The following is a 20,263-nucleotide window of genomic DNA, read 5'->3' on the forward strand; positions in this document are numbered from 1 at the left end:
TAAGAAAATGTGACTCATCGACGAAAGAAGTAACTTACAAAACGCTTGTTCGTCCGATTCTTGAGTATTGCTCATCAGTATGGGACCCTTACCAGGTTGGATTAATAGAAGAGATAGACATGATCCAGCGAAAAGCAGCGCGATTCGTCATGGGGACATTTAGTCAGCGCGAGAGCGTTACGGAGATGCTGAACAAGCTCCAGTGGCGGACACTTCAAGAAAGGCGTTACGCAATACGGAGAGGTTTATTATCGCAATTACGAGAGAGCACATTCCGGGAAGAGATGGGCAACATATTACTACCGCCCACATATATCTCGCGTAATGATCACAACGAAAAGATCCGAGAAATTAGAGCAAATACGGAGACATACAAGCAGTCGTTCTTCCCACGCACAATTCGTGAATGGAACAGGGAAGGGGGGATCAGATAGTGGTACAATAAGTACCCTCCGCCACACACCGTAAGGTGGCTCGCGGAGTATAGATGTAGATGTAGATGTAGAAATGGGAGACGATGGCGTAACTATAGCCAGGTTTCGTCAGGCATGAATTTCTTACATGGGCATACTCCCACCATCACTCACGTAAGTTAACTTATTGTGGAAACGTCCAACATGCACACTGTCATGCCAATTTATGCATAAGTTACAAAAATTGAAAGCCATTCTACTTTCTTGCACGATGTAACTCCCCCCCCCCACCACCTATGACCTTCAGTAACTGCCAGTAACTGGGTCTGCTCTCATTCTACTCTGGTTTATTGGACCTCACAGATCTAGAGTCGTGTGTTTATTTATGTGAAAAGTTATCAGAATAATAGGCTTAGTCTTCAACAGTGGCAAAACTGTTCTTAAACAGGAACAACATTTTAACATTCAGCAACATTCTACAGTCACCTATTTGAGATAGAATAACACATCATTGTTTGCAGTGAGGAAATGGATGAAGAGGTATTGTAACTGAGAGTATACGAGGATGTTCATATTACTGTAGAACAGTCAATATTGAGAAAGTATTTTTTAATTCAGTGAAATTATGATAGTTTTTTGCTTTAGTTATTGAGTGGAAATATTACAGTGAAAATGAAATTTATTTGCGGCGTCAGACATTTGAAACTACTCTTGGATCTCATTAAAATCATTTGCAAATATAACAATGTTCATATTATCGCTGTCATTGAGTAATAACTGTTCTGCACAGTAGTACAAAGTTTGGTTACAAAATTAAGTACTGCACCAGTAAAACAAACGTATATTTACAACACCAGTGACCTATCAGAACTTTGGCTAACCCTAAAAATTAAAACGAGCTGAAACGTTGAGACAAGAATATTACTTTACGATGTACCTTCAATGTCCTGTAGATAACATGAAAATTTATAAACAGTGCTCTTTGGAAAGCAATATTGCTATGACTCCAGATGTCAGATATTTCTGTGTCACTTGTAATTTAATGCGAGTTGAAATTTTGTCTTACATATGTGCATCAGACTTTCGTACAGAGCCAGAATATCGCTCAAAACGATTTCAAAATTGGTTTTACTCGTTCGAAAATAGTTTTCTAAACGGTATCCTTGGCAGATAACTCCCTTACTACCATACTGGATGTTCCCAAATGATCCTAAGAGATGTCCATTTCAATACTCAACATTTGTATGTCCAATGTCTGTTCTTCAACGTTGCTATAAGCACTGAGGCTAAAAGCTACTAGACTCACAAACATAGAATTTCCTCGTCACCATTTTGAAAGTCGCTAGTGTACATGTAAGAGGTGGGGGGATGCGCATGTAAGAAATTCGTGCCTTTCGAAGCCCAGTCTGTCACAGATGGCAGCTCCTTGTCTGCATTCTGGTTTTCACATTGCACATTGCACTGTTGATAACAGTCATCATGCATACTGTTCTTGTGAACCATAAGCTCTTTATTCTCACAAAGTAATGTTGCTATCCATAGGGGATCTCAAATTGATTCCAAGAGGCTTTTCACAACATTCGGCAAAAGCTGCTTATAAACAAGTTATGTGCCTCTGGAGTATCACTCCAGTAGTGCTACTGGATTCGCAATTTTCTGTCGGAAAGATCACAGTTCATAGTAATTATAGTCTGCTGTTATGGAGACACTCTGTACGTAGTAAGGAGGCGTTAATGCTCCAAAAAAAGCTGTCAGGATCATTGCATCAAGTAAAAACCAGGAGCGCTACAAACCTATATTTACTAGGTAAGGGATAATGACAGTATTCAGCCAATATGTGTTTCTATGCCTCAGCAATGTAAAGGAAAACCAAGGTGATTTCATGATGAGGCATGGTATTCATAATCATGACACCCGCAACACTAGGAACACTGAAGTACCTAGGTGTCGACTGCCTGGAATGCAAGACTGTTTTTCTGGTGGTAGCCCTAAAAATGTTCATCACACTAGACCGAGAAGTGCAGTCTCTACCACTATGACTGTTCCAAAGGACAATTGCACACGACTTGAAAGAACAACCAATATAGTCTAATGGAGAATTTTTCAGTATTGACGAAAGTGAATGGACAAAATAATATTGTCTTAGTATGTTATATCTGCCCTTATTGCGAATACTTTTCTGTATGTTGTATAAAATTGTGACCAAATCTTATATAATTAACTCTGACACAGTCTGTCCAGTCTGGTAAATGATACAGACCTAGTAATAAAGTAATAAAGAAATAAAGTCATTGAGTAAAACAGAATTAATATCTGACATTCCCATATGCACTTTGCTGTTCCGAATTCATATAAACGCTTTAGGAAGAAATCCGAGAAGCCATCTTAATTGTTTGCAGATGATGCTGTCATCCACCATTTAGTAATGACATCCGGTCAAATCTAAGTGCAAAATGATTCTGATAAGATATCTATATGGTGCGAAAAATGGCAATTGACCTTCAATAATGAAAGTTATGAGGTCGTTCAGATGAATACTAAAAGGAATCTGTTACATGATAAATCACATATCTAAAGGGTGTCCATTTAACTATATAATTCTGACAATTTAAATTGAAACAATCACATATATAATGTTTTGAGGAATTCAAAGCAAAGACAGCATTTTATTGGCAGAATACTTAGAAGATGCAACAGATCTCTTGAAGAGAGTGCCTGCACTATGCTTGTCTGTCCTCTGCTAGAGTACTGCTGTACAGTATGCGATCCTTAACAGATTGTATTGATGGAGGGCATACAAAAAGTCCAAAGGAAGGGCAGCTCGTTTTATATTATTGCGAAATAGGGGACAGGGTGTCACGGATGTGATATGTGAGTTGGAGTGGAAATCATTAAAACAAAACCGTTTTCGTTGCGGAGTGATCTTTTCATGAACTTTCAACCTCCAATGTTCTCCTCCAAGTGCAAAAATATTTTGTTGTCCCTCAACTACATAGGGAGAAATGATCATTGTAATAAAATAAGAGATTCAGAGCTCGTGGGAAGATTTAAGTGTTCGTTTTTTCCACAAGCTGTTAGAGAGTGGAATGGTAGAGAAATAGTGTGAAAGTGGGTTAATAAACCATCCACCAGGCACTTAGGTGCGAACTGCAGACAAGTCATGTAGACAGAGACTTATTTCAGAAAGGTGTTGGCTATGCTTTGGTGGTTTCGACTTATTCTTCAAGGACTGTCACACTTTTGTGTTGTTTTAGATACAGTAAATATTCAGTTTTAAAATGGCATTAGATATTTTATCGACATGAGAGCATATATGAGGAGTCGGTAAAGCTCCCAAGAAGTGTGTCAGCTGTTGCCATTTTCGACGATGACTCAACGCTATAGATGTGCAAAAGGAGACACAATGTCCAAAGAAATACAGCAGATTGAAAAATTCGCCTGCGAAGAAATTTGGAGGACCTACAAATCGTAACAAGGACTATTTTAGAACGTGACAAAATCTTTGACCTCGGAAATGGTGGGCTGATCAAGGGAGAGGAAAATGCGTAAAATGACGAGACTTATCTCGCTAAAGAAGTCAAGGTCAAAGCAAAAGAAAGAAGACAGCTAATTCTATTGTTTGACACAAGCCTTGCAGAACCGCCAAAGAGATTTGAGATAAGCAGAATAAGATTTATAATGGTCTCTCAGCCGAAAACAATGATCTGATTAGACACCAATTTCGTAACATTGTGTGGAATACATTTGGTGGTGTACAAGGACACTCAGCCAAGTTAGATTAAGTACAAACCCTTCTTTCTCTGTTAGACAAACCTGTCGACAAATGTGATCTCTGTGCACAATTTTTGCAAACTTTTCCCAAAGAGGTCGATTACATTTATATTACGTGGTACAATTTACCTGCTGGACCAAAAACATGGACTAAGTTACAAAAACGGTGTTTAAATTGTGAATGGGGAATAAAAAATTGTAATGGTGAAAGTTTTTCTACAGTTGAAAATCGTGAGTAAAGAACAACAACAAGGGGCCAATGGATCCTTATCTGAAGTAGATATATCAAAAACATCTCTTTGTGTGGCAAAGTAGGTAGCTTATGAAAACAGTGTTTAATTCAATGTAAGGAAAAGAGTCATTCATCAAATGAGTACCAGTGTAGGCAAAGGAAAAGATTGTGCTATATTGTCAACTAATGTAACATCAGTGGGAAGTTAAAGAGGTTGTCGCGGTACAGATACTTCAAGAGGAAAGTTTTAACGGGAGAGGCAACAATTTATTTTCTTTTTTTGCAGATGTGAACACAGTAGACTGTGACAACTGACACATTGTCAACTGGTGTGATACATTACATATCAGATCAATGCGATTGATACACTACATATGAACAATTGGAAACTTCAAGGAAGCTTGATAGTTCCACAAATGGTGTACGAATTGAAGCATTTGGTGCAGATCGAATTCACGTAGGTCAATGAACAGAAATGGATGGTGATATTTTGAATGTGTTTGGTTTTACCCAGACAGATTATGTAAATTACATTGTGTTAAGAACATCAAACAAAAAGGAATAAATCAGATATTTAAAAATTATGGCAAAATGTGGGTATTTTTTAAAAACAAAATTGTAATTGCTGTTGCTACATCCAGTGTCGAAAATGAGCTTTATCGTTAGGTTATGAAGGTTGTTCATAAAAAAAAGTCATGTGTTCTACATCTACATCTATACACTGTGAACCACTACGAAGTGCATGACGGAGGGTACTTCTCACCGGCAATTATTAGGCATTTCTCCCATTCCATTCACGTGTTGAGCACAGAAAGTATGGTTCTTTAAATGCCTCTGTGTGTGCTGCAATAAATCTAATCTCGTCCTCACGATCCCCATGGGAGCAATATGTAAGGGGTTATAGTAAATTGCTAAAGTCATCACGTAAAGCCATTTCTTTAAACTTTATTAGTAGATTTTCTCAGGAGAGTTTCCACGTGTCTTCAAGTGTCCACCAGTTCAGATCCTCATCATATCTGTTACAGCGTAAAGTCAAGCGCTGGAAACCCAGTCAGGAACGATAGAGAAAAGATGGCTGTGAGAAGACGTCAGCCAATTGCATGCCGACTGACCCCTCTCCAGGACGACAACGCGACAGCAGCGGCCCCTGAGCAAAGAGGGCACAAGTGCCATGCCCAACTGGTGTGGCCCAGTTGATGAGTAGCTTCAAGACTAGTGACTTAGACAGAAGCATCAACGCTTGTTACTTCGCTTGTACACTCTATGTAACTCAGACTTATGATTGTTAATACTGAACAAGTTTGTTTATTTTGTATGTCGCCCTTTGCTTGAGACACACGGAGTTACGTATTGTCTCTTTTCATTTTGTAATACTCTCAGATGTCTTACATGATTGATTTGTAAGCAATCTCCTTTGTAGACTGATAGCACCTCCCCAGTATTCTACCAATAAACTGAAGTCTGCTACCTGCTTTACTCATAATTGAGCCTGTGTGGTCGTTCCATTTCATGCCTCTACTAAGTGTTTCGCACAAGTATTTTTCTCGTTTTGTGAAGTGCGCAGTTTCACACTTCTGAATAGCAAATTACCAATCTTTGCACCACTTAGAAATTTTTTCAAAGTGTGACTTTATATTTGTACAGCTTCTTCAGACTGTACTGCGCTGTAGATAACTGCACCATCTGCAAAAAGTCTGAGGTTACTATTAATATTGTCTGGAATGTCGTTAACATACATCATGAACACCAAGGGTCCCAACACACTTCCCTGGGATACATCTGAAGCTACTTCTAAATCTGTCAGTGACTCTCTATCCAAGATAAGATGCTGCATCGTCCTTACCAAGGAATCCTCAGTCTAGTCAGAAATTTCGTCTGATACTGCATTCGACCATACGTTTGATAGGAATCGCTGGTGTGGCACTGAGCCAAATGCTTTTCGAAATCGAGAATTACAGCATCTACCTACCTAGTTGATCCATGGCTTTCAGAAAGGCATGTGAGAAAAAAAAATAGTTGGCTTTCACCTGATCTATGTTTTCGAAATCCATACAGGTTGGCATGCAGGAGGTCGTTGTGTTCGAGATACCTCATTATGTTTCAGCTCAGAATATGTTTATATCGAAGAATCATACAACTAACCTTTCCAGTGAAAATATGATTTAGTCGTTTTCCCACTTCATTTTTCTGAGCTATGTACCTTATGGTAAACTAGAACTATATTCCCTTTTCTTCAAAGAATTTCGTAATTTCACTTGAAATGTATTCACAACAATTGCCATAACTACATCTTGTGATGTTATAATGAGCAGTAACCATTCCACAGTATATGTTAAAATGATGAAACACTTCTTATTTTGATTGAAGATTATAAGCTACTGTAAAGTGAGTATAATCATCAGTGATAGTCACTATACAGGGTGGTCCATTGATAGTGACTAGGCCAAATATCTCACGAAATAAGCGTCAAACGAAAAAACTACAAAGAACGAAACTTGTCTAGCTTGAAGGGGAAAACCAGATGGCGCGATGACTGGCCCGCTAGACGGCGCTGCTATAGGTCTAACGGATATCAAGTGCGTTTTTTAAAATAAGAACCCCCATTTTTTTAATTACATATCCATGTAGTACATAAAGAAATATAAATGTTTTAGTCGGACCATTTTTTTCGCTTTGTGATAGATGGTGCTGTAATAGTCACAAACATGTGGCTCACAATTTTAGACAAACAGTTGATAACAGGTAGGTTTTTTAAATTAAAATAGAGAACGTAGGTACGTTTGATTATTTTATTTCGGCTGTTCCAATGTGATACATGTACATATGTGAACTTATCATTTCTGTGAACGCATGCTATTACAGCGTGATTACCTGTAAATACAACATTAATGCAATAAATGCTCAAAATGATGTCCATCAACCTCAATGCATTTGGTAATACTTGTAAGGACATTCCTCTCAACAGGGGGTAGTTCTCCTTCTGTAATGTTCGCACATGCATTGACAATGCGCTGACGCATGTTGTCAGGTGTTGTCGGTGGATCATGATAGCAAATATCCTTCAACTTTCCCAACAAAAAGAGTTCCTGGGACGTCAGATCCAGTGAACGTGCGGGCCAAGGTATGGTGCTTCGACGACCAATCCACCTGTCATGAAATATGTTATTGAATGCCGCTTCAAACACATGCGAGCTATGTGCCAGACATCCATTATGTTGGAAGTACATCGCGATTCTGTCATGCAGTGAAACATCTTGTAGTAACATAGGTATAACATTACGTAGGAAATCAGCATACATCGCACCATTTAGATTGCCTTCGATAAAATGGGGGCGTATTATCCTCCCTCCCACAATGCCGCACCGTATATTAACCTGGCAAGGTCGCTTGTCGCAGCCACCGTGGATTGTCCGTGCATATTATGCCGGTTTACGTTACCGCTGTTGATGAATGACGCTTCGTTGCTAAATAGAAAGCGTGCAAGAAATCTGTCATCGTCCCGTAATTTCTCTTGTGCCCAGTGGCAGAACTGTACACGACGTTCAAAGTCGTCGCCATGCAATTCCTGGTGCATAGAAATACAGTACGGGTGCAATCGATGTTGATGTAGCATTCTCAACAGCGACGTTTTTGAGATTCCCGATTCTCGCGCAATTTGTCTGCTACTGATGTGCATATTAACCGCGACAGCAGCTAAAACACCTACTTGGGCATCACCATTTGTTGCAGGTTGTGGTTGACGTTTCGCAAGTGGCTGAACACTTCCTTTTTCCTTAAATAACGTAACTATCCGGCGAACGGTCCGGACACTTGGATGATGTCGTCCAGGATACCGAGCAGCATACGTATCACACTCCCGTTGGGCATTTTGATGACAATAGCCATACATCAGCACGATACCGACCTTTTTCGCAATTGGTAAACGGTCCATTTTAACACGGGTAATGTATCACGAAGCAAATACCGTCCGCACTGGCGGAAATGTTCGTGATACCACATACGTATGCATTTGTGACTACTACAGCGCCACATATCACAAAGCAAAGAAAGTGGTCCAACTAAAACATTCATATTTCTTTACGTACTACACTAATATGTAATAAAAATGGGGTTTCCTATTTAAAAAAAACGCAGTTGATATCCGTTTGACCTATGGCAGCGCCATCTAACAGGCCAACCATAGCGCCATCTGGTTCCCCCCTTCAAGCTAGACGAGTTTTGTTCTTTGTAGTTTTTTCGTTTGATGCTTATTTTGTGAGATATTTGGCCCAGTCACTATCAATGGACCACCCTGTATATGTCTTTGCATCAAAAGAAATGGGCTTACACATTACTCGGTATCTGTTTAAATGGTTGTTTGGGTCAAAAGAGGGATTGAATATGTGGTCATTCTAGCAATGGAAATTCCAGGAAGGAATGTAAAAATATTATGAAAAAAGTTAGTTGCTACTCAACATAAAACGGAGATGCTGGGTCGCAGATAGGCACAACAAAAGCACTGTCAGAAAGTGAGCTTTCAGCCAACATGACTTTATTTGTAAATAGACAACATACACACAAACACACACTAATGCAAATGCAACATATATGCAAATGACCACAGTTTCTGGCATTTGATCCCAGACTGTGAGCAGCAGCAGCATCTCCCACCATGTGTTACCGCTTTGGTCATGTGTGTGTAAGTTTGCGTTTGTGTGAGTGTGTATGTGTTGTCTAATTTCTAAGAGTGCCTTGTTGGCTGAAAGCTCACATTCTGACAGTCTTTTTGTTGTGCCTGTTTGCAACTCAGCATCGTCGTTATATCGTAAGTACCAGCTATCCTTTTCATAATACTGATGTGGTAATTCTTTTGTTTATCCTCCATGAAGGTCAAACATTTATTTATGGGTTTAGACAACTTTACTTTGTCCATTCCCTCTGCTAGATAATGAAGTTTTTTGTATTTTCGATGTTCAGATGTCCTAAGAGTTTACCGATAACTCTACACCACTGGTAAGAAATACAAGCACTGTGCACAGACGTCTTAGTTATTTTGAACAAAAGGGTAAACATGCCTGAATATTTTCTGTGAGATGCAGCTCTAACTTTACTAACCCTTTCTAATTTAACCTACTGAATTTTCAAAAACAATGCAGTATCCCGCCATTCGTAGCTCACACTGAAAATAAATTGTTTAATGAACATGACACTGAAAAAATATCTTTTCTTTTAATTTGAAATTTCTACGTGGAAACAATGGTTTCAGCTTCAACCTCTTCAGTATTTATAGCAAACAAAATGTATGGTATCTTATGCTCGTTGCCCTGAGGAGAACAAAATTTATTCACATGAAATTACGAATGGTGCAATGAATTAAGACTTTTATGATTCTTGAAAGACACTTATAAAAATGTACAGAAAAATATTTATCATTCAACATAATTGAATTGAAAACAATATCGATTTATTATGTATAGTATTCTCTGATTTACCTTAAAAATATTAATGACTCTGAAACGATTGAATGATTTTATGTAATTACTTACTCTGGCCTTGATCTTGCATAAGAACAGTGTGGTTCTAGAATTTACGCAGAATTTCTCGAAGCACTACCAAAGCACCAATTGCCCAGTGGAGAACAATATTTATTCATAAGGAATTACGAACAGTGCAATAAATTAAGGCTTTTATGATTCTTAAAAGATGTACAACGAAATGTACTGAAAAAACATTTATCATTCAACATAATTATATTTAAAAACAATATCAGCTTACTAGGTATATTATTCATTCTTCTATGTTAAAAATGTTAATAACTGTGAAACAGTCGAGTGATTTTATGTAGTTACTTATTCTGCCCTTAATGTTGGATGAGGAGAGACATGCAAGGCTTTAATATCAAAACGTGCAATATGGCGCAAGCCTATGATTGATTAATGTTGGTCATTTGCACAGCTGCAATGTCTTATTTGAATATTGCTGGTAATAAACGTCATAGACCTGCGGCTATGTTTACAAAGTTTGCATTTTAATTATATTATTTAATTTCAGCGTCATTTTAATTTGTTTCCAAAGATTAATAGCAGTTTTCATTTAATTATTTTGGTTGCCACATTATGGCTCTCTTTTATATCAGCTACATAAATGCACAGAAATTAACTTACTCCAAATTGACCATTGATAAACATAAACACACAATAATAGTTCTCTGTGGGAACCCATGAAATTGAAGCAGTATTAATTTCAATGAAACTGAAATGAAAAAAAGTATCTGAGATATTTTGTCAACATACAAGCTAGTATGGTACTTCACTGCTCTGTACATGTTTCATACTGCAGGCATTAAACCTTCAAATAATACTTCACACCCCTCTGTACGTGTTGCATACTGCAGACATTAAACCTTCAAATAATATTTTCATGAAAAAAGACTGTGTAATTTTCTTGTGATAAGTTGTGTTGCCACTTTAGTGTGTGTGGCATCATTTTATGTGTAACTATACATACATGTACCTGCAAATCATACATTTAATGAACTGCATATGTACTCATGATTAAAGCACATCACTAGTAATACAGAACATAACACGACTATATAAATATTAAAAACAAAAAACCTGTTTTGGCAATCTATTTTCTACTGGATTACCCAGTTCTTTCTCGGGCATCAAAGGAACGGATACATTAACTAAATGTTCTGTTGTCCCAAGTGTAAAAACCACTCTACTTTTCATTCTGAATATTTTCAATGACAGCACGGAAAGAAACATTTTTTTCACTTTTTCCTATCTCTTGCACATTTTCGCTCTTTCTGCTACTTCTGCGATTTTTGCTACTTTTGCAATTAACGCGATTTCTGTGATGTACTCGATTTCTGCCACTTCTGCAAATTCTGTGCGTTAGCGATTTCTGCGATTTATCACCATGGATGCTACACTGTCATTAGTCGTATGTAAGAAATGAACTGTGTCAACACAATCAATATATATGTTCTCGCCTGTGTAGGCGTTTACTTGTCGGGACCTTAGGTTAAAGTTTCAGTAACCCAACTAACGAAAAGTTACCTGAAATGGTGCTATTAATATTTCTTCCTCAGTGGTTACATGATATTCATCTCAACGAAACAGTCAGTTACATGATATTCATCTCAGCGAAATAATCAGTAGTAAATATATTTTACTGATTTCTTCCCTTGGCTTTAATTTAATATTAATGAAAGAAGTGTGAAAACATTGATGGAATGTTGTTGAAAATCGTAGTACTAATTACCACACAGTACTGCACGAGTTCATATTTAGAATACGGATTCTAACCAAGCAGTTACATTCTCAGGTATCTGAAACACATTTTTGCTCACTCGATACAGCGATAATTCAAAATATCATTGACAGCAGAATTGGTGAAAGGAGCCACAGTGTCTTTATGCCATCGTTGTTACAATTAACGTTAGTTTATAAGTTTGTGAATACTCTTATTGACATCATTTAAGCAAAATGTGAAACATCATCCCTCACTCAACTGCTTTCGTTACCAGAAATATTAGCAGTTGTATAATGCAATCTATATTGCTGGTAATTTGTAGCAATATAAAAGTTTAATAATCATCGTGATTTTGTAGATTCAGTTCTCATTGCGATTAATTGGTGCTCTATGTACTATCCACGTCTAAATAAGATAACTGTTCATATTCAATAAGACTCTTGAAGAACTCGCATCATAAAAGAGCCATAGTTCATAACATAAGGGTGCAATATGAGTATTGGTACAGTGTAAGAAAAATGAAAAATGAAAATCCCGTTCTCACCTTGTTTCTGCCATGTAGTTCGTGATAAAGACTTGTTAGAGAGTGATATGGACCCATCCACCCATCTCGCCATGAAATGTTGGCTATGCTGACAGGCTGACCTGTAGCATATCCCAAGTCCGAGCCTAGGTTGAAAAGTTGCGTGTTTTAAGGTTGATGATGTGCAAGTGAATACAGTGGAAAGTAGTGACCTTACAGTTAAAAGTTGACATCAGGAATAATATTAAAGCAATATTTGAATATACAGATTGACGTTTAGCTGCTTGTTTCACTATTGGACAAAATATATGTCTTGTGGATACAGTTGTTTAGCATTTGGTAAAAGTTACACCAGCTTGCATTTTTAGTTTATGAATGATATATGTTTGTAATACACATCAAAATGCTCATTGGAGCTTTGTCCATTATCTAATATGTTTTCTGAAATTACCCTGCAGTAATGAAAAGTGTGTTTAAATATGTCACGAAAATTCCAGGCTAAGCTATAGGTCACTCTATTAGCACAACTTTTACTCAGTACTCACATTCGTTGTCTGCACCAATTCTCAACCGAGCATGAAATTCAGTAGAACGAGAAACCAGTCCAAAGTCGCAAATTTTACTTTTTTATTAACTAGATGATTAGTTTGGAGGCAATCCCCATTTTCAAATCATCTTAACATAGTCGAAAATGGTTTCTGAAGATGTGAAAGCTATGTCAAAAATGTGCAATGAATAATTACAGCACATATATATCTGCCATTTTCTACTCGTTACAAAGATTTGATAATGGGTCTCGGCCCGAAACTAGTCATTGAGTAAATAAAACAGTAAAATTTGAAACTTTGGAGTGACCCGCAGCTACTCCAGCATGCTGGAAGCTCGAGTATAAAATTTTTCTGAAAGCATATTAGCTTCTTCGTTCATTTCTTCCACCGTAAGTAGGTAACACATCCATATCGTGACACACAGTACATACATACGTCAGCAGATGGCAGATAGCATCTAATGTTAGCTGCACTTTTTAGTAGCTGGTTGTGACTTCTAATCACTTTTAATCGCTAGTTCCGACTTGTCACAGAAATCGCTATAGGACTCCATAGCATGCCTCTTTGCAAAGAAAACAGTAGTATGAACTTTGGCCTTCAGATGTGACACATTGTTAGATGTTAACTGCACTTTCTACTTGCTACTTGCGACTGTCACTGAAATCGCAGCTAGACTCAGTAGCATGACATGAGGTTCACAGAAAGAATACAAACTTCAGCCAACAGATGGCACATGCTGCTGCAAGTCAGCCGCGTGGGGTTAGCCGTGTGGTCTGAGGCGCTGCAGTCATGGACTGTGCTGGTGGTCCTGGCGGAGGTTCGACTCCTCCTCGGGCATGGGTGTGTGTTTGTCCTTAGGATAATTTAGGTTAAGTAGTGTGTAAGCTTAGGGACTGATAACTTTAGCAGTTAAGTCCCATAAGATTTCACACACATTTGAACATTTTTTTGGTACAAGTCAAATGCTACTTGCGACTTCTAGTTGGCACTGAAACCACAGCCAGATTATGTAAAATTGTTATCATGATATCTTTGAGTTCTCGATCACTGTGATTTGTAAGAGATATGTGATTTACTACTCACCCCTGACCCTACCAATGTGCATGTCCATGCACAGATCGTCATTTTTCGTTTAGTTGTGGTTTTAGTCGTTAATATCTGTTGTTTTTTGTTCATTATTTGTTATAAAATTGCTTCTTTTCGTTATGTCAATTGTTAAAATTTATAATAAATGATGAAAGATTAATGGAAGCTGTGAGGCATCGGTCTTAATCGTATGATAAGAGCATACTAAATTACTTACCTTATACTATATTTATAAAGTAGATTTTTATGCATATGTGTATGATATTTAATATTTTACAATGAAATCTGTACAATACAGCCAAAACTTGAAGTAAAAAAAGTATTGTGGATAGAATCAGACTGAGCAGTAGATGGAATTTATTTGTATATGTTCAGGCATTTGTAACGTTTCATAAAGAAATGGCCTGAAACCTTCAGACACTGCAAGTTGTTTGTGTCAACATGTGCTTGTGACAGCCTTGTTTATTATTAAATAGCTGTCTGGATTGTGTGCGAAGCAGTTTTTCAGTCATCAGTGGTCAATGTTTATATGGTTTACGTCGTTTCACTAGCTAACCCCAGTACGAATAAGGCACTTGAACTATTAAAAACCAAACATAAGACATAAAGGAAACCCATCAGTCTTGAAAATAACGGATTTTTGAGGGAGATATGACTATGGAAAAAAAAGCACTGAACTAACAACGAAACTTAACCTTAAACAAATCAATTTTTCATGGAATCTGATGGCAGCTCATAACACTGCGTTTCTTCTAGTAATTCTGTGTGCTGCTTGATGTAACAAATAAAAAGCTGATGCTTCGACTTTCTAAAATATAAAATGAAGATTGCTCTTTCTCGAGCTCATTGTGTAATGCGTGAAATTCCCTCTCTCTATCACGTAGTGAAATATTTTGGACCCACATTTTTTGTGTTGTTTTGCACTCTGTCTTCCTTCTGTAATATACAAGCTCTTCTGCAAATCATTTGAGTCCAATAAATGTTATTTTCGTATAAATGTTGACTCAAATATTTAGGTACTCTTTGTCCACCATAAATTGACCGGCGAGGTGGCTGTCGGGAACGGCTGTGCCCCTGCATTAAGGCTGGCGAGGGGAGAGGAGCGGAGAGGCGAAGGCAGCGTCTGCTGCTTGCAGCATTGCTGGTACCACTACCCACAATTTGCGCTTAACATGAAATCGGAGGCTGCACTCGGGGAAATGTTGTCCGCTAAAGCGCCACTTCTGTCGGATCGTAAATCATCTAATTTGTTGACATTTTCATGCTCGAGAGTTTTGCCTACAGCTTATGAATTATTTATGTATCGGAAACAAAGAAAAATGGAAGTAGATGAATTAACAACTTAGGACACTATGAATCGAAGGTCACAAACTGATTTCTGGAATCTGCTTGGGCGTTGCATTTATTAAACGCAACACAGAAGTAATGTTTACAAAGTGTAATTAATTGTGCCTGGAAGAATTATCAAAATGATGTTCACTAAAGATCATTGTCATTTGTGTTTGATTCAAGATCATCATCATCGCTTGAGGACATGGCATTGATGATAACTTCATAAATGGCTATTTCCATTATTCCATCTCATGTCCAGTACTCTTGCTCGGGTTCTCAGGTTCGAATCTCGGTCCGGCACACAGTTCTAATTTGTCAGGAAGTTTGAAATCAGCTCACTCTGCTACAGGGTGAAAATTCGTTCTAGTTTCTTGCATCTTACTGCAAGTACTCAGCAGAAGGTAAAGTAGAATAGCAGTACAGACTTCTTTATACTTTAAATGACTTTTTCGTGTTACTGTAAGCATAAATGTTTTACAATACTGGTAAAAGTAGTAAACACTACTCGCAAAAATCGAAGAGTAATTAATAGGCAATATCTAGGTGAGATATGGCGCCGCATTTTTGTTCCCAGTTATCGATTTCTTGATTATAACAATAGACTAGAGACGTTCCGAATTTGCATACAACATTGTCAAAGTTTTTAATCTATGTCAAGGTCTCTAATTTTAGTTTATTGAATAGTGCTTTTTGGCAACATCAACATGTACTTTCTATTTTTGTTGTGTTTCATCACTATTTTTATTCATTAATAGTAATGCAACAATAGTGCCGACAGCTCTGGTTTCTAAGAATAGCTGCACTTCTGTAACAAGTACTTGTGGCGAGTTCCTGAAATAAATTTGCCTCGGTGACTCACAGAAATAAACTTGAGTAGGTTTTTGTTCTTATGTAAATACCTCAGCAAATTCTTACAGAAGTTACAGCTTGGCATTGGCAGCGCTAGGAGACAAATGAACATCTTTTAAGTAGTTTCAATTTTCTCTGCTTCTGGCAGCACCAGCGAAATCGTTAAGTTGTCGTGGCCAAACGGTTTATAAGCTACCACGCTGTGTATGATCACTTCAGGCGTAAAACGGTGAAAATCTTCTTGGGAAGATCGCAATTCGCGAGGGGGGGGGGGGGGGGGGGGAAACACTTGAGAATCATGGGAGCTAATATCATGTGACCTGAATTGACTTGCCGTGTCGTGACGTAACGGACAGTGTGAATACACCTTGACGTGACAGTGCCGTGACAGACAGTGTAAACTGGCTTTTAGTATCGAAAAGTAGAACGGCGCAGAGACAGAATTGCCAAAACAAATGTACCATTGGAAGTATTACATATGTTGTAAAAATAATAAATATTGTTTTCAACAATAGAAACATAATTAAAAGCTAATCTCTTGGTGCTATAGCTTGCCACATTTTTGTATCCTATTTTGAATACTGTATTTGTTGGTACAATAAAGAAAAAGGCTTACGAACTTGTATATGAAATTCTCAAAACGTAGTGAAGTACACTGCTTTCAATTCATTCAACAGTTTTTCATGGTAACTGAATTATGTACACCCCTGTTCCAGTTCTTCACAAAAACATTTATTTTGTTCTTAATTTTTCGTTTTCTATCACGATATTTCTTTCGTAATAATAATGTAAGAACGATGGCCACTGCTCTGGTTTTTACGCACGACACTGTAAACTTCACTTGCCTGTCTCATAAAGCAATTCTAGTGGAAAAGCTTATGCAAGTACTTGCGTCGATTTTCTGAAATTAACTTGCCCAAACTACTTGTATGAGTGAGATCGCGCAACTCTTGGTTGTAATGTAAACATCTCTGCAAGCGGCTGCAGAAGTTACAGGGCCACACGCTACTGGACGCAGAGCCATAGTCTGTGGAGCAGTTGCCTGTGGACCGAGGTCGAGTTTCTGGAGTTCAGAATGAAATTTAAGATTTTACGACAAATGGATTTTAAGGGTTGTGAGCGGTAGTTTTGTGGTCACTTCTTTCGCCCATTTTGTAGATGGGTGTGGCCTGTGCTTTTAAGTGTCTTTGTAAACAACTGATGAGTTGCTACATAATTAACATGTCCAGAGCCATAACAGAACAAGCACCTGTAAATTTACATATCCCTATCTAGAACAATATTCTAGGAAAAAAGTATTTCACACATGACGTTTAAATTATTCAATATCCTACAAAGCCGTTCAGAAGAGAACGACATAAAAATTCATTTAGTAAAATTTAAGTCGTTTCTGATAGAACATTGCTTTTATCCCGTAAAAGAATTATTTAGTTATATGCCACACTGTCTTTAAATTGAAGTTATGAATAATATGTACCACTGTAATTTATTTTCATTCACGCATTTTTTTTTTGGTAACTGAAATTTGTCTGCGTTATCATTGTCTACGTCTTGCTCTGTTTCTGAAATCTCACTTGTCCTTAATCCAATATACTATTAGGATATCTAAAGTATGAGAAAGGACTAATAGTTAAATGTTGGTGATTTCAGGAGTGAAAATGTGTATGCTTGTGTGTATGTAGAAAACAGAACTGTGAACGTACCGCAAACTATCTGCAAGAGCTAAGTAATTAATTATTGTTTTTTTTTTAATAAGAAGTTTGCCCTCGTCTCTATAATACTACAAATTTTTGATTAACTAGTATTTTCATTAATTGATACTTATATTAATTAATAATTTCACTAAATTATATGTTGAAATATGAAATTTTGCTTTTTCTCATTTACAAATTCTTCATCCTAACGACGTAAATAGCTGTATCAACTCTATCAAAGGACACCCTTGGAAGATGTGACATTTCGATCATGTCTATTGTGTAGCAAAGATATTGGAATGGACCAATACCTTGGTTCAAAATACCGCGAGAGAAGTTTGCTGTTGTTTTGATTGTATTGTGAATCGTAGTGTAGTATGGAAGGAAGAACTAAGAGTGGTGAGTATAAATCTTGATGTGATACGTAATAGACATGTAAAATGTTTGGGAGGAGTCGGGATGGGGAACGTCGTTTTAACTCCGTAATTTTGTTGTAGCGTAATAACTAAACATCCATGTTGGATAGGAAAACATTTAATGGTTTTTGTGCAGTTCTCTATTGTTTTTGGAACGTTGAGTGAAACTTTGGGATTTTTCTGCGAGTGTAAGTGAGAGGAGCTGTGTCTTCATCGAGCCGAAATGAGACACACTGAGTAAATTGCGGACAGGTTAGGTTACTCAGAGCATTTGTTGCTAGTGTTTGTAAACGACTGCTGCTGTAGATGCAATGTACCGTATTTATGTATCTAGCATCCTATTTTTTTTAATAAAAGTGAAGTGCTTTACTGATTGTGGATTGCGTAATATAATTCTGCGCCGATCTCCCGCTATAGTGCGTTCGCACTATATTTTCGTGGGAGATTGGTTGTAGTGGATTGTAAGATTTTGCGTGTTTGTGGCAAACTGTTTACCTCTTGTGCGAAGTATAGGACCGCAATCCTGATTATCCACAATAAATCTGTGAGAAACTTACTGAATCTTATCTGTAATACCGTGGGATTCCTAAAAGGGCTATAATTTCTGGAATGTTTGTGCATCGCTTGTAAAATTAATGACTGTAAATTGTGTACGTTTTTGAAGACCCTAGATTAAACTCGAATAATGCAAAATTAGATGTGGTTGTAATTTGGCACAGGCAATATAATGACTAATTTTTATGATTCAATTTATTGTGTGTTTGTATTAATCGAAATGTGTCACTTTGGCTTATAATAGTAGATTTGTTATCTGGACTGTTAAAGATATTCGAATTTAACAAAACTGTTTGTAAGTGGCTTCAAGAATATAAAATGATTGAAAGCAATAAGACTATGAAGCTAACCTAATGGATGGCAAAGTATTACAAGATTCTTTAAAAGTTAATGTAAGCCAAGACGTGTCACAGAGACAGATGGAAAATTAGTTAATAATAAATTTGTTGAAATAAAGCTGGGTGCGTTAGATGAAATCTATTCTCTATCTGACAAAAGGATAAATGCTTGTATATGATGACGTCTGAATAGAAGTAATTAAAATTAGAGGCAGAGTATTGCAATTTGTCTATATAATGTAAGGACAGACATTTCGCGGGACCTGGAAAACTTCTGCAAGTGAGGGCACTGACAGTACATAGGAAAAAGGAAATTTCGCTGTGGGAAACTATAAAATTATGAGACAGAATTGCTGATCCATACTTAATTTTGACAGATGAAATATTGTAATACTGGCAGTCACTGATGTCTGAATGTATGACACTTTCTTAATATGTGTATGTCTTACATACTTGAATTTGTGCGCATGTAGATAAGTAGGTAATTGTGTAATAGCTATCAATTAAGTTAATATTACACCATAAGGATGTTAATTAGAGTCTATTTCTTGTTATCTATTGAAGGTTTCACTTGTTTCAACGTATTTCTTGGGGGGAAAAAAGGATCATAAGGGACAGTTTTCGCATACTTTAGATGTAGGTTAACATACCCATTTAAATGTAGGCCTATGTCCAAGTATTAAGTATATTTAGCAGTGCTGTATCTACTTGGAGAATTGAAGGTTTAGAGTTCTTTTATTTCTCATTTCAAAACGTGTGAAGCCCATATTGCGCATATGCAATCTCAAACTTAATTTTTCAGGTATACAGATTTTGAGTTTTAACATTATTTTAAATGCATTACACTACTGTGTTAATAGTATATTCATATATTAGTGTTCCACATAACTCCAGTGACTTCATGAGGTAGAAGTGTTTGCGCTGCCTTAGAAAATTTAATTCTGGGGCTTTATGCAGCTGTTGTGACAAATGTTAATGTTTGGGGGGGGGGGGGGGGGGAGATGTAGTGGCATGGGAATTTGCGAAGTAGATGGATCTATTCCATGCTATTGCAAATTTTGTTCAAGGGATAGGAAAATAGCTGAACAGCAAGAGAAGCTTGGAGACCTTAAGGATGAACTGAATAGTGCTAGGGAGGAACAGATGAGGTTAATGGGGGAGAATGGTGAAAACCTGTGGGAAGTGTTGGCAAGGAACAGGAACCACAGAAAGAGAACAGTGTCTGACAGTTTCAATTCGATTCTACACAGAGTACGCGAAAGAACTT

General features: G+C 37.3%; 1 protein-coding gene across 1 annotated transcript in view; it reads left to right on the plus strand.

Annotated features, from left to right (window-relative positions):
- The first annotated feature begins 17,984 nt into the window (after window positions 1-17,984).
- The window catches only part of LOC124605179, a 76,492-nt gene continuing 74,213 nt past the window's right edge, over window positions 17,985-20,263 (plus strand). The window contains exon 1 of the mRNA XM_047136692.1: window positions 17,985-18,086. The gene's annotated coding sequence lies outside the window, so the exon portion shown is untranslated. The remainder of the gene's footprint in view (window positions 18,087-20,263) is intronic.

Source organism: Schistocerca americana, chromosome 3 (genome assembly GCF_021461395.2).
Source record: "Schistocerca americana isolate TAMUIC-IGC-003095 chromosome 3, iqSchAmer2.1, whole genome shotgun sequence".
Classification (NCBI taxonomy): Eukaryota; Metazoa; Arthropoda; class Insecta; order Orthoptera; family Acrididae; genus Schistocerca; species Schistocerca americana.